This window comes from Vulpes lagopus, chromosome 6 (assembly GCF_018345385.1).
Source record: "Vulpes lagopus strain Blue_001 chromosome 6, ASM1834538v1, whole genome shotgun sequence".
Lineage (NCBI taxonomy): Eukaryota > Metazoa > Chordata > Mammalia > Carnivora > Canidae > Vulpes > Vulpes lagopus.
Window position 1 is genome coordinate 114,106,703 of NC_054829.1, and position 13,763 is coordinate 114,120,465.

A 13,763-nucleotide genomic window follows, 5' to 3' on the forward strand; every position below is an offset into this window, starting at 1 on the left:
AAGGGAAAAAAAGTAATTTCTGCTCGTTTGGCCATCTACCCATCAAACACATGTGTCATGTGTGCACATGTGTGCACACACATACTACCCAACCAATCAAATCACTGTTACCTGTTTATTATCACCTAAACTATCACAAGTGTCTCTTTACTGATTTTCCTGTCTGCCTCTAATTTCATCCCATGGTCCACATCACTTCAACCTAACATCTGTACTGCTAATGTGTAACTTCATTCATGGCATGAACATCTGCTTATCTTTCTCCTGCTTGCATTTTCAAAATGGAGTATATAAAATAAATTCTGAACACTTCTGCAAAAAATACAAGACTCTTCAGAATCTGATGTCTGCTTATTTACTTATATTAATCTTCCAATGCTATTGCCCTTTTCTGGAGTATTTATTTTCTGGGACTCCAACAAATCTTACAAGCTTCACTTGAAATGCTGCCTCCTTCATGAAGATTCCCTGTCTCTTGATGGGACACTTCGATGCTAGGGCTCTCACGCTTTCAGCAATTTGTCAATATTTCTCTATTATAACAATTGCCTTATAACTATATAGCTGTTTGTTCATACATCTATTTTCTCACTACTGTTCTGAGAGGCAAACCAATATGTACATTTTAAAATTATAACATTTTTAAAATGTGACACATTCTTATTGTAGACACCTTAGAAAATTCAATAATGGGATGCCTGGGTGGCTCAGTGGTTGAGCATCTTCCTTCGGCTCAGAGCATGATCCTGGGGTCTGGGGATCGAGTCTTGCATTGGGCTCCCTGAGAAGAGCCTGCTTCTCCCTTTGCGAATGTCTCTGTCTCTCTCTGTGTGTCTCTCATGAATAAATTTAAAAAAAAAAAGAAAATTCAATAATGTCCAATAAAAATGTGAATTTATTTATATTTCTTCCACAAAGAAAACACCATTATTTAAAAAATAGCTCTTCTATTCATATACATACACTTGCACATTCACATGCACACCACATGCTACATATTAATTTGTCTTAGAAAATTCATAGATTGTTTTGTTATTTTTTCTAGCAGCTAGCACAGGGCCTACCACATAGTGAACAAATATTTACTGAGTAAATGAATAATTTCAAATCTATGCCCCATTTCTCCGTGTCCCTGGCTTCTGCCTTATAATCATTCTTTTGAGCTACTTTAATAATCTGTAATTGGTTTCATTGCTTTCCCTTGGATTTACCCTCCATGTTGCTGTCATGATTATATTATGAAATAAAAACCTTGCTACATTATTGTCATGTTTTTTTTATTGTCATGTTTATAAATCTTTTGGTGACTTTCATTGGCTATGAAATAAAAATGCAATTCCTTATCACTCAAGTCTTTTCACAGTTTAGTCCTAATATACTTCCTGATCCATCTTCTGTCATTTCTACCTCTTGTATCTGGCATCAGCCTAGTCACACTAGACAATTCATGGTTCTCAAAGATACACCATCGACTCTCACTCTGCACTCAAACACTTGTTCTGACCAAAATACCCTGCTACAGTCTTCCTTATCAGGCAAATATTTGCTATATCCTTCAAGGACAAACGTATATTTATTTTATACAGTTAAAAACTACAGATATTATATATATTATATATAAAGTATATATAATGTATATATATTCAATATTTCCTCCATTTTCCAGCCAAGTGATTAATTCTTTCAGCTGTTTCCAGAGAAGTCATCCCAAAAGCTAACTAAAGTTTTGTAAAACTGCATTCTCTGACCCCTACTAATGGAGGTTCAGATTTTGCAGAAGTGGAGTGGAGACAGGAATCTGTTGTTTTAAAAACACACTACATCCCAAAATAAACAATGCCAGACTGAATACCGTTCAGTTCTGGGCCAGACTGAACTCTGCATTGCTGAGTGCTAAACATTGTTCTTAAAGCATGACTCAGGATCATGCTAGAAACAGCCAGAAGTGGAGCATCTTGGGACCCATACTTTCAGGTATTAATAAAACCAATCATTGTTTTTCATAGGTTTTATGCAAAGGAGTCTTTGGGAAGTGAAATCAGCTTCTGTTATTTCAAGCTGTTCAAAAATACCAGGGAAATGGAGGGATTGAAAACAAAGTAAAACAAAGGAATAAATTATTAAATATAGACAAAAAAAGAAAGAAAAGGAGATAAAGTCATGTAAGCTGTGTCTATAATACTGTACTCATGGGAGAAAAAAGTGAGGAGGTGAAGAAGCACAATGAAACTAGTTATTAGAAAAAAAAAAGATTTGTGTCAAGGAGCCATCAAGGGCCTTGGCTTATTCAAATCAGCAAAACTATTATCCTAGAATGCCATTACTAGCTCTAAACAAGTCACTTTGCGCAAAATTCTTGGGATTTTCCTCATTCAAAAAGATGTGCAACTCCTTTTGAAGATTTTAGTTCAAAGTAACTCTGTGCAAAACCCACCCTCCTTTCTCTTGGGTACAATATGCTCATTCATTGAACAAGTGCCCAGAGAAGAAAAGTGCATTAATAGTTGATCCCTTCTAAAGTTAACTTTAGAATCAAGAGTTTTAGTGACAGAAAGACTGTTAGAAGGTTTTCTAGACCATACTTCTTAACCTTGTCCATGACAGAGTGCACACAGAACATGGTATTTGTGTGGCACATTGGGATAAAGACATAAGACTACTGGAGACTATAGGTGACTGGCTAAGGGGCTCCTGCTGCCAGTGGGTAGGTGTCAAAGAGCTCAGTATCTCCCAGAATCTCTGTAACACATAATACTCGAGAAGATATACTAGATAAATCAATGCATCTTAGGAGAAAACTTAAGCCCCAAAAGGTGGCTTCACACCAGAAAGTTTAACAAAGTCACTTAGTAGGAGAGCAAGCACTGGATTTTCACATGCCTCATATGAACAGTAGTCCCAATCTATATGCCATTCAGAATTCACTAATTCTGATCATTGGTAGAGTCATTTGAAGGGACCCACCAATTCACTGATGCACCAAGCTTTAGTAGTAGATTACAAAAATGATGATTTCTCCCACAAATATCTGTACTGTTTTCAACAGTATTTAAATGCCACTTCAAAAAATAACAAAGACATTCTTTCAGAATTTTCTTAACTCATTGAAAAATGCCAGATAAAATCTTAAAAGCACTTTATTAATAAATAGAAGAAGCTGCCAGGAATTAAGCAGGCATATGAGTCTAGGGAAGTAAGTAAGAAGCAACTGGGTATCCTAGGAGAACGTATATATCCAGGATGCCTTGAACTTTGCATCTTCCCAGAGCAGAAATCTCCATTAGTGACCCTCCAGCATGAAAGCCATGCTCAGGAAAAGCTAGGTGCTCAGGAAAAGCCAGGTACACAGGAAAAGTATTCACTATAAATAATTGAATAAACGACCCTTCCTCACAGAGGCAAGAAGCAAAGAAAACTATCTAAAAGAGATTTAAATATGGGCCAAAAACTCTCCTGGGAATTTGTAGCCACTGGAAGATTCAACCATGGATTTAGAATCAAAATTTTCACTGTCTATATGATATGGAAAATCACAAGCTAAAAGTTTTCATTTCTGGACCCATTTAAACCAGACTCAGGTCTGTAATGGCCTCATATATGTGCCAGAAAGAAACACAGGAATAAGTTAGGAAAGTCCAAAGGATTGTGTTGTATTGTGAAGAAAAGTTTACAGTAAAAGAAAAATCACAAAAACACGTGAGAAACTAAGCCACCACAAACAGTGTCATAGAAATTATAAACAATTGGAACTTGGGTCCTGGAAATGTACAAATACAGAGAATATACTAGAAAATAAATTTATATGTTGAAAGAAGTCTTAAAAGGTGAAAAGAGGAGGTAAAAACCTCACAAATAAGCAACAGATTAGGTAGATTTGGGAAAAGAGATACAGAAATAAAAGTATAGCAATTAAAAGTAAATATTCAATGTAACAAACAGCAGATAGATACTATGGTGGACAGAATTAATAAAATGGAAAATTCTTGGGCAAAAGAGAAATTATTCAGAAAAAAGCAATAGAGATAAAAGATGGGAAATACATTAAAAAGAGTTGAAGACACAAGGAAAACCAATACAGTTCAAAATATATCTAGTCAGAGTTTCAGGACACCAGGCAAATTTAACCAAAAGGAAGTAATATAGCCATAATTAATGTCAGACAAAATTATTCTTTAAAGGAAAAAATACTAATAATAAAGAAGAAAAGTCTATAAAAATAACAGGATATAATTTTTAAAAATCATACTTAGAGATTTATATTATTTATATATAAATTGATAAAATTGGCACATACACCTTAAATCTGCACAATGTTGCACATCAAATGTATTTCAATAAAAAATAAAATGGGGGAATATAAAAAGAAAAACCAATAAGGTTGCAAATAATGTGAATAAAAGTAAATTGATTTCATTGATACATATAGAAGTCTACATCCAGTAATTGGAAAGAATTGGTATCATACAGAACACATTTTCTGACCATTAGAAATTGTGGCAAGGGTTCTGATTTTCCTATCAATCCTGGGTGTGGACTTAAACCCCAGTTTTATAAACTCTTTTATATTTAGGAGACTTAGATCAGTCCTGTGGAATGTAGGTAGAAGTGATGCATGTATTTTAGGCCTGAACACAGAATATCCTGCACAATCTTCTACACTCTTGCTTCCTCCTCATCTAAAACATACAGAGCTGCATGTTGAGAATGTTGGCAATTTAAAAAAAGGAAGAAGCCTATTCTATGTGTCACATATAGAAATATTTAGGATGGACTTTGAATGAACAAGAAATAAACATGTACTGTGTTAAGCCTTTTAAATTTGGAATTGTTTGTTGTGACTGACAGCTTACCATGAGAACACAGAAATTATAAAAATAAGATGAGAGCTAAAAATTTCTCCAGTTGCAAAGTTTTAAACACAATTCTGGTAACTCCAGAGTTAAAGAGAAGAGTGTAATAAACATTTTTAAAGATTGGAATTAAAAATAAATAAACCCAAAGAAAGTTGGAAAAGGAAAATCATATGGAAAAGAATGGAAATAGAAACAAGCATGTAATAGAAGAGAAACAAAAATGAAATGTTGGTTTTTGAAAAGACTAATAAAAATAGCAAACCCCTAGCAAATTTGATTCAGACAAAAAGGTAAAGGAAAAAAATCAACAATAGGAGGAATGAAAATGTGTAATACTCCAGAAACAGCAGAAAGTTTAAAGATAAGAGAATACATAAGGTAAGAGACACTGTCTTTTGTTCTGGAGTTGTCAGGGATGTTTGTATAGTGAATAGCCTTGGAAGATACAGTAACTCCAGGGCACCAGGGTGGCTCAGTCAGGTGGGCATCTGGCTTTGGTTCAGGTCATGATCCTGGGGTCCTGGGATCAAGACCCACATTGGGCTCCCCTCTCAGTGGAGAGTCTGCTTGTCCCTCTTCCTTGGCCCCTCCCCCCTGCTCATGCTCTCTCACTCTCTCTCTCTCTCTCTCTCAAATTAATAAATAAAATATTTTTAAAAATAAAAATAAAAATTAATTAATAAAAGATACAGTGTCTCCTTCTGGAGCAAAAAGCAGTCACACTTACTGCCAATTAAAAAAGATTCAGGTTCCCTAGGTTTAGGGTTTCTCTCCTATAATGCCACCCAGTGCATATGTAAGCATCCATCTGAGCCCATCCATGCTGCCCAAGTGGACTTGGAAACAAGAACTGATGCAAACATAAAGCTTATGCTACTTGCTGTGTCTTAAGTAAAGTCCTTTATCTCCAGCTCAGGAGTTCATATCTTCTGCCAGTGTCTATGAGTCTGTGGTAAGATAACTTGTTGGCTTGCAAGTATGGTAAAATGTCACTGCTCTCACAGTACTGAACAAGATAATTTGAAAATGTATGTAGAAGATCTACAATGAGCCAAAATCTTATTAAAGAAGAACAGGAAGAGGGTACTTGCCTTGCTAAATATGGGTTCATTATAAAGTTATATAATTTAAGAGAGCGCAATATTGAAATGGAAATAGATTAGTGGGCCAATGGAAAATAACAGCTGTCATAGAAACAGACCTAACATATATAAAAACTTAATATATGACAGAGTTGAATTTCTAGGTAGGAAAGATGCACATTCTATAATTGAAGCTAGGACAAGTGTTGTCCATTTGAGTATAAGAAATTGGATCACTACCTCATACCTGCCAAAAAAGTTAATTTCAGATGGAATAAGGTTTTAATGTGAAAAAGCAAAACTTTGTAAATTTTAGATGAAAATAGATTTATGACATCCATTTAGAAAAGACAGGAAAAGCACCAATCATAAAACAAAAGATTGATGTATTCAAATACATCAAAGGTTAAACTTTGTTTAAACCAAATCTATAAAAAAAAAAAGATGTCAAAACAAAGTTGAAAAAGGAAAGCAGAGAAATATTCACTTATACAAATAGCTAAGGAAGGATTAATTACCAGACTACTTAACAATTCCTTTTTTTTTCTTTTAAAGATTTTATTTATTTATTCATGAGAGACACTGAGAGAAAGAGAGGCTGAGACACAGGCAGAGGGAGAAGCAGGCTCCTCGCAGGGAGCCTGATGTGGAACTCTATCCCGGGTCTCAAGTCACGCCCTGGGTTGAAGGCGGTGTTAAACTGTTGAGCCACCCGGGCTGCCCAACAATTCCTAAAAATCAAGATGAAAAATACAAGCAACCCAATAGAAAAAGAGACAAGGATAAGAACAGACATTTTTCAAAGAGAAATATGAATGAATGTCCAATAAACTTGGGAAGGACACAACCTTACTGTAGTTATTGGGGTACTACAAATGAAACCACATTTTACACCTATTTGATTGGTGACAGTATAAAGTCTAATCTGCCAAGTGTGGAGTAACAAAATGGAGTAGAACTCATATCTGCTGCTAGTAGGAACATAAATTGGTATAATCATTATGAGCTCTGAACTGAACTCCTAGCTTTATTAAGAAAAGCTCTTGCATAAATGACCCCAAGAGACATGTACAAGTGTTTATAGGAACACTGCTTCTAATGGAAGAAAACAAACACCTCTCAGTAAGAGAATGGATTAGTAAAAGCATGGAATATTTATACAATGAATACTAAATGGTAGTGAAAATCAGGAACCGGCAGCTATAACATAACATGGATAAATCTTAGAAACATTTTTCCAGTGAAAAAAGAAAGTTGAAGAACATAGATAATTTGTTAATATTTTATAAAGTTCCAAAATAATCCAAACAAACCACATACTTTAGCAATGCATACATGCTCATGGGAAAACCCATGAAGATGACCCAGGAAATGACTTAAAGTATTTATTACTATGAGACTTCTGGGGAGGGACAGGGAAGCAGGGAGAAGATAGAAGGGACAGATAGGGCTTATCAGAAAAAAATCTGTGTATAAGTGAATTGGTATGATTCAAACCCATGTTGTTCAAGCCTCAACTGTTAAGGTAAGACTTGGGAATGTCATCCACATTTAAGGAGCTTCCGGAAGGCAGCCCTGTAACCCTGATGAGGTGACCTAGCAACCAGAAAGGAGGGGAGTGTTCTACAGCTTTAGGAAGAATTCTTGGCTGTCTTAATTATTCCCCTGGCGCTCCTTCCTCCTCTCTAGCTGAGTAGTGAGAAAAACTCCCAACAGTGACAGAGTTCCTGCATATCCTGTGCAGTATGAAAAGGCACTGGGCGGGGGGGTGGTGGTGGTGCAAGTGCATCATTCTAAAGCCACAGGCATGTTTTTGAAATCCATCCTCTGTGAGGGATGCCTATTTGTAATTTAGATGGACTGGTGCTTCTACTTTCTTCACAATGGCTTTGATTACAGCATAGTGTAACTATGAGATAACTAATCTCTATTCCTTTATAAATGTAATCTGTACTCTGATTTGGAAAAAGAACAGAGGTTGGATTTTATTCACCTTCGTATACCTGGGTGTCTGGTATTTGGCACACAGAGTATGTAAAGGATTTTTGTTTGGAGGAGTGGAAAGATGGTACCTACGGATTTCTGTTTGGCTCCTAGGTTTGCAAAGTAGTTCCAATTCATGGCTACTTTATAAATTTTCTGCACACAGGAAGTAGAATCTATCCCAGAAGCAGCAAAATTGGTTATTCAAGGTCTTTCTCTTGCTAACAGCTTTATTCCTAAAACATCAAGTTTTTACAGCAACAGGTATACATAAGACAGTAAGCATTTCACTAGGAATAAAAGACAGGCCTACTTTAAAGATTTTAAGTTTAATGGGGAGATATGAATTGTGATGGTTTGGACCATCATTACCATTAAAGACAGTGTAAAGAACATCTATTATGAAGCCAAACAATCTGGGTTTGAATCCTTGCAACAATGCTTCTGAGCTAGGGTAGGTTATTTAGACTTCTATGTTTCTGTTTCTTTACCTGTAAAAAAAGAGCTGATTAATGAGGTAATTTACATAAAACACCTAGAACAGTATGTGATACACCATAAGGGGTATAGAAATGATAGTTGTTATAAATGGTTATGGTGGTGGTGATGGTGGTGGTAGCAATGATTCCCTCTATAAATGCATCACCTGGGAACTTCTAGTTATTCTCCCAGTAGTCTCAGAGTCCTAGTATTCTAGCCAATTCAAGTAAGTTTTAATGTTCAATTTGGAAATTATAAGAATGAATTGAGATTTTTTTATAAAAAAAAATCCTCATCCAATTAATCCAATGATAATCTCTTGACAGGGAAGATAGAAAAGGGTCTTTCTGGTCCTTGTTTGGACCAGTTCATCAATCAGTTTATAAATCCCTGCATAAAAACTGATTCAGCTTCTTTGAGGTATATTTGCAACTAAGTCATTTGGGTGCTCCTACAAAGAAAAAATAGCCATAAAACTGAAATATTCTAGAGGAAGGAAAGGAAAATTCCTCTGCTTGACCCATAAATATCTAAATCTTTTCTTTATCCACTTGGTTCCTCCAATTCTTATGGAAGCAGTTCCAAAATCTTTCTTTTTCATTCCTCTCCATGCACTCTGTTGCTAAAATCTCAGCACATATAAGTATGCTTGATCATACTCCATCCATCTTACTATCACCATCTAATTCTTTCACTTCCAATATGGCCTTTCTTCTGCAGAAGAGAAATTTTCTTGAAATACTCCTCTTCCTCTGTCTTGTAAATCAGGCAAGTTTCAAATTTGCTGCTCCCTGCTGCCTTAGCTCAAAAAATTATTTAGGAAATGCCACCCAAAGGGAAAGTTGTGAATATTTACATTAAAACTTTCTTCTTATGCAAGTCACATAGTATACAACTTTCTCCTCAAAGGGACTATGACATCCTCAAAAGACAAAAAACACATATTACTCATTTTTATAAATGCCTGAAATAGGCATAACCTAATGAAGCCACAGTATGACTCTTGAGCCCTAACCACATATACTTTCTACTGTACCATCTATGGGTGTTTCAGCATTTCACTTAGGAGGAGGCTAAGTGAGGGAATTTTGAGGGAAGAGGGTATGGGAAATCAGTTTGAAACAACATTTGCATAGCAAGCAGGCTTTTTGCTTAGATTGTATGCTTATTGCATTCATTCATCCCATCCATCCATTTATTAAAATGTATTAAGTGCCAACAATGTGTCAGATACTATTCTGGGTGTTAGAAATACAGCAGAGAACAAAACAGATAATAGTTTGTGCCTTTGTGGCATTTACATAAATATGGTAGATAGTGAAGAGTATTTATTATGGAGAAAATTAACTCAGGGAGGTTGGGGAATTCTAGAGGGAGGAAGTGTATTCTATAACAGGGTAGACAAAGAATGCTTTACTGAGAAGGTGACTTGGGAAAGCCACACAGAAAGCCAAAAGAAAGTGGTCCTGACAGAAGGAACAGTGTGGAATGTTTGAGCAAAGCAAAGAAGCCTGGAGGTCTAGAACAGTAAGAGCAGAAGAGAACAGAAGATGTGGTCATAGAATTATCAGATGGTAAGAACATGGAGGATATTTTTAGGCTATTCTTAGGACTGGATTTACTCTAGGATACGAAGCCATTAGAGCATGTTTGAGCAGAGGAGTGAAATTTGGTTTTAATTTTAATTTCTTTATTTTATTTTATTTTTAAAAAGATTTTATTTATTTATTCATTCATGAGAAACATACAGAGAGAGAGAGAGAGAGAGAGAGAGAAAGGCAAAGACACAGGCAGAGGGAGAAGCAGGCTCTATGCAGGGAGCCCGACACGGGACTTGATCCCCGGTCTCCAGGATCATACCCCGGGCTGCAGGCGGTGCTAAACTGCTGAGTCCCCCGGGCTGCCCTGGTTTTAATTTTTAGAAGGTTCTAGCTACCTTTTGAGAAGACACGTAAGTAAGATACATGGAGAAACAGAAGACCGATCTACCTCTGATCAATCTCCTGACTTCTTTCTCCCTTACTCTTCACTTTTCTCAAATATACCAGACATGTTAACACCTTGAGGTACTTGCTCCTTCTTCCTGCAATGTTCTTCTCCTTATATATCCATATATCTTCTTCTTGTCCTTCCTTTGGGTCTTTATTCAAATGTCACCTTTTCAATGAGGCCTTCTTTGGTCATCCTAAAATCACAATCCCTCCTGTCAACAATGCTGCCTGCTTTCTCTACTTTATTGTTTTTCTTAGTAATTATCATTACCTAGCATATGGTATATTTTACTTGTTTATCTTGCCCTATGCCTACCCTTTCCACTGGAATGTAAGCTCCATGAAGATGGGAATTTTAAAAATTTTATTTACAACTCAGTGCCTAGAATAGTACCTAATACATGCCAGTTGCTCAATCCATATTTGTTGAATGAATAAACTAAGAAGAAACAGAGGAGGAATACCAGGAGTATATGTTTTCCTGGAATTGAGACAAAGCTTCTTGTATTATAATAGTATCATATAGTGATAGGTGGTAGTACACTTATGAGCACAGTATAATGCAGAGTTGTCAAATCACTGTACTGAACACCTGAAACTACTGTAACATTATGTGTCAACTATACTTCAATAAAAAAGAATAAAGTCTTTCTAATACTCAATATGTATTTTTAAAAAAGATTTTATTTATTTATTCATGAGAGACAGAGTGGGGGGAGAGAGAGAGAGAGAGAGAGGCAGAGGGAGAAGCAGGCTCCATGCAAGGAGCCCAATGTGGGAGTTAATCCCGGGACCCTGGGATCATGCCCTGAGCTGAAGGCAGACGCTTAACCACTGAGCCACCCAGGTGTCCCTCAAGACGCATTTTTGACTGATGATATATGCATACATTTGAGATGGATTGAGGTTGTGTTTGCAGGCATGCACACAATTTCAGCTTCATGAGTTTTGATACAAAATAAGGGAGCTAAAGTTCTCCTAACCAGCATCACCACTGCATATCATGGAATCAGGAGATAAGAATGCAGAGTGAACAACAGTGGTGAAAGGAACTAAAATCCATAACATTCCTGCTTTGTGTCATGCATTGTACTAAGTTATCCAATCAATATTTGCCACATGACTACCATATGCCATCATGATCTTAAGCACTAGGATTGCAAAGTGACTTAATCTATTAGGGAATAAAACATTAGAGTCTTGTTAGAACAAAGAAATTGAACACATAATAGACGTATTGGGCATTTAAACATAATACAACATAACCGAGCAGATCAAGTGATCCAAGAGCAAGCACAAACTACTTGAGAAGGTCAGAAAATGTTACAAGGAGGTGAAACTATTTTAGATGGAGGCAATCAAAAAATCAGTGGAAACTCACCAAAAGAGCTCATTAAGTAGATGGAAAAACCTATTGTTAGCAGACCTTCAAGTTCCAAAATAAGGAACATGAGTAGAGACCTAAGAGCCTAACAACACAAGCCCAAACATAATATTTATATAATTTTGTCAATCATATGAAATGAAAAATAGGAGAGAAGAGCAAGAAGGCTGGGACTGCAGTTACCTTGCAACTGTTGCTGCATGCTTGGAATAGAGAGCAAGTAACGGAACAATGCCTTGTTGTTTGTCATATCAACACACTGTGACTATAGTCACCACCTAACCAGGCCAGATTTGTGTCTTGGGAGACAATACTCAGGTTATTATCACCTCTCTTCCTTTGGGTGAGAGGGATGGGGTAGAGGTAGACTTTTCCCCAGTCTAAAAGTGATTAAAGTCCTTGACTAGATTGTAGGGGGAAAGGGAAAAAAGAGGATTCTATGATGATTCCTGAGTCAGTCTGTGGTGTAGGTAGTGATGTCTACCTTCTCTATATGTCTATTGGAGATTCAGGAAAAGGGACTCATTTGAGAGGAAAGTCAATGAGTTCAGTTTGAGATATGTTAATGTTATGCTATTTGCAGGACACAAAATGGGGGCTATAATTACAGTTTGGAAATACAGGTGAGAAGGCTGGGAGATAGGTCAGGATTGGCCCACTTAGTAAATTATGTAAACATAATTTCATGAACTGATGGGGCACAGCCTAACTAAGACTAATGAAATTCAGAAGTTGTCATGTCTAGACCTGCTCAGAACCTGGTCCCTTCCAAATTTCTCTTGGTGATGCCATGCTGGAAACCCTCCTGATGGCATCACTCAGCCCTGATACCAAACCTCACAGCACATTTCCTTTTAAACGTTGCATGTCATATACTTCTTTCCTCCTACTGGGATTTCTCTCCAATGATCAACCACATAGACCTACATCTACCATGATGTGTACCACTCCAAATCTCAAATTATTAAAACTCTTATTGCTTCACAAATGAATATTTGTTTCCCTTTTATCTCCAAACATGTTCAAGTTTTCTCTTCCAAAACATGCACGCACACACGTACACGTGCAACTTGCTTTCCTTTTAGCGACTGAACGCTCTTTCCCCTTGAGCTATGTATGGCCAGTCCTTTCAAATAAATAGTTTCTATTGGCAGCTTACACTTCCTATCCACTTACTATTGCCTTAAATCCTTTCTATTTGGGTTCTGTGACTACCACATTAAAGAGATGTCTCTATTCTGCCAAAGACTGAATTCTTGCCAAATCCAATGACCTTTTCTCATATGTCCTTCTCTGTGATTTCTCTGTAGAAATTGTCAGTGCCTGGAAATTCTCTTTTCTTTTGAACTTTGCTCTCCTGGTTCTTATCTAATTTCTTTTAACTTTTTCCTATTCGTTTTTTTTCTTTTTCTTTTTTTTTTTTTACTCTCTTATTCATTCCACATCTATTAGGTACTGAATTTTTTACTCTTAAAATGTGTCATAGTTTAAAGAGAAAAAGTAGTAGATGGGTTGTATTTAGGCAAACTAACATGGGAAACCAGCAAATTAGTGGACGCTTGGATGGTTAGCAGATTCAGAATATGGAGAGTTACTCCCATTCATTCATTAATGCCATTAAGTTGTGATATATTGATAAATTGCTCTCACATAGGATATGTACCTATCAAGTACACCAGGACTTTCACTGTTCATTTCTGGATCCTTTATTTCTTATCAACCCCTCTTCTGATCTACACATGCTTCAATTACTTACATTAATACCACAGCTCAAGTCATATCCATCTTTCCCAGTTAAGGAGTCATTCTGTTTTTTCTATCTGTGTGACCATCAGTATGTGATTTAATCTTTCTGTCTTTCACTGGCAAATGGGAATTAAGCTATTGTTATTTAAGGTGACTTCACATATTTTGCTTGTCATCTTTTTTTGTTGTTGTTTGTCATCTTTTCACATGTTTATGCTACAGTTAAACATTTGATGATAATAAT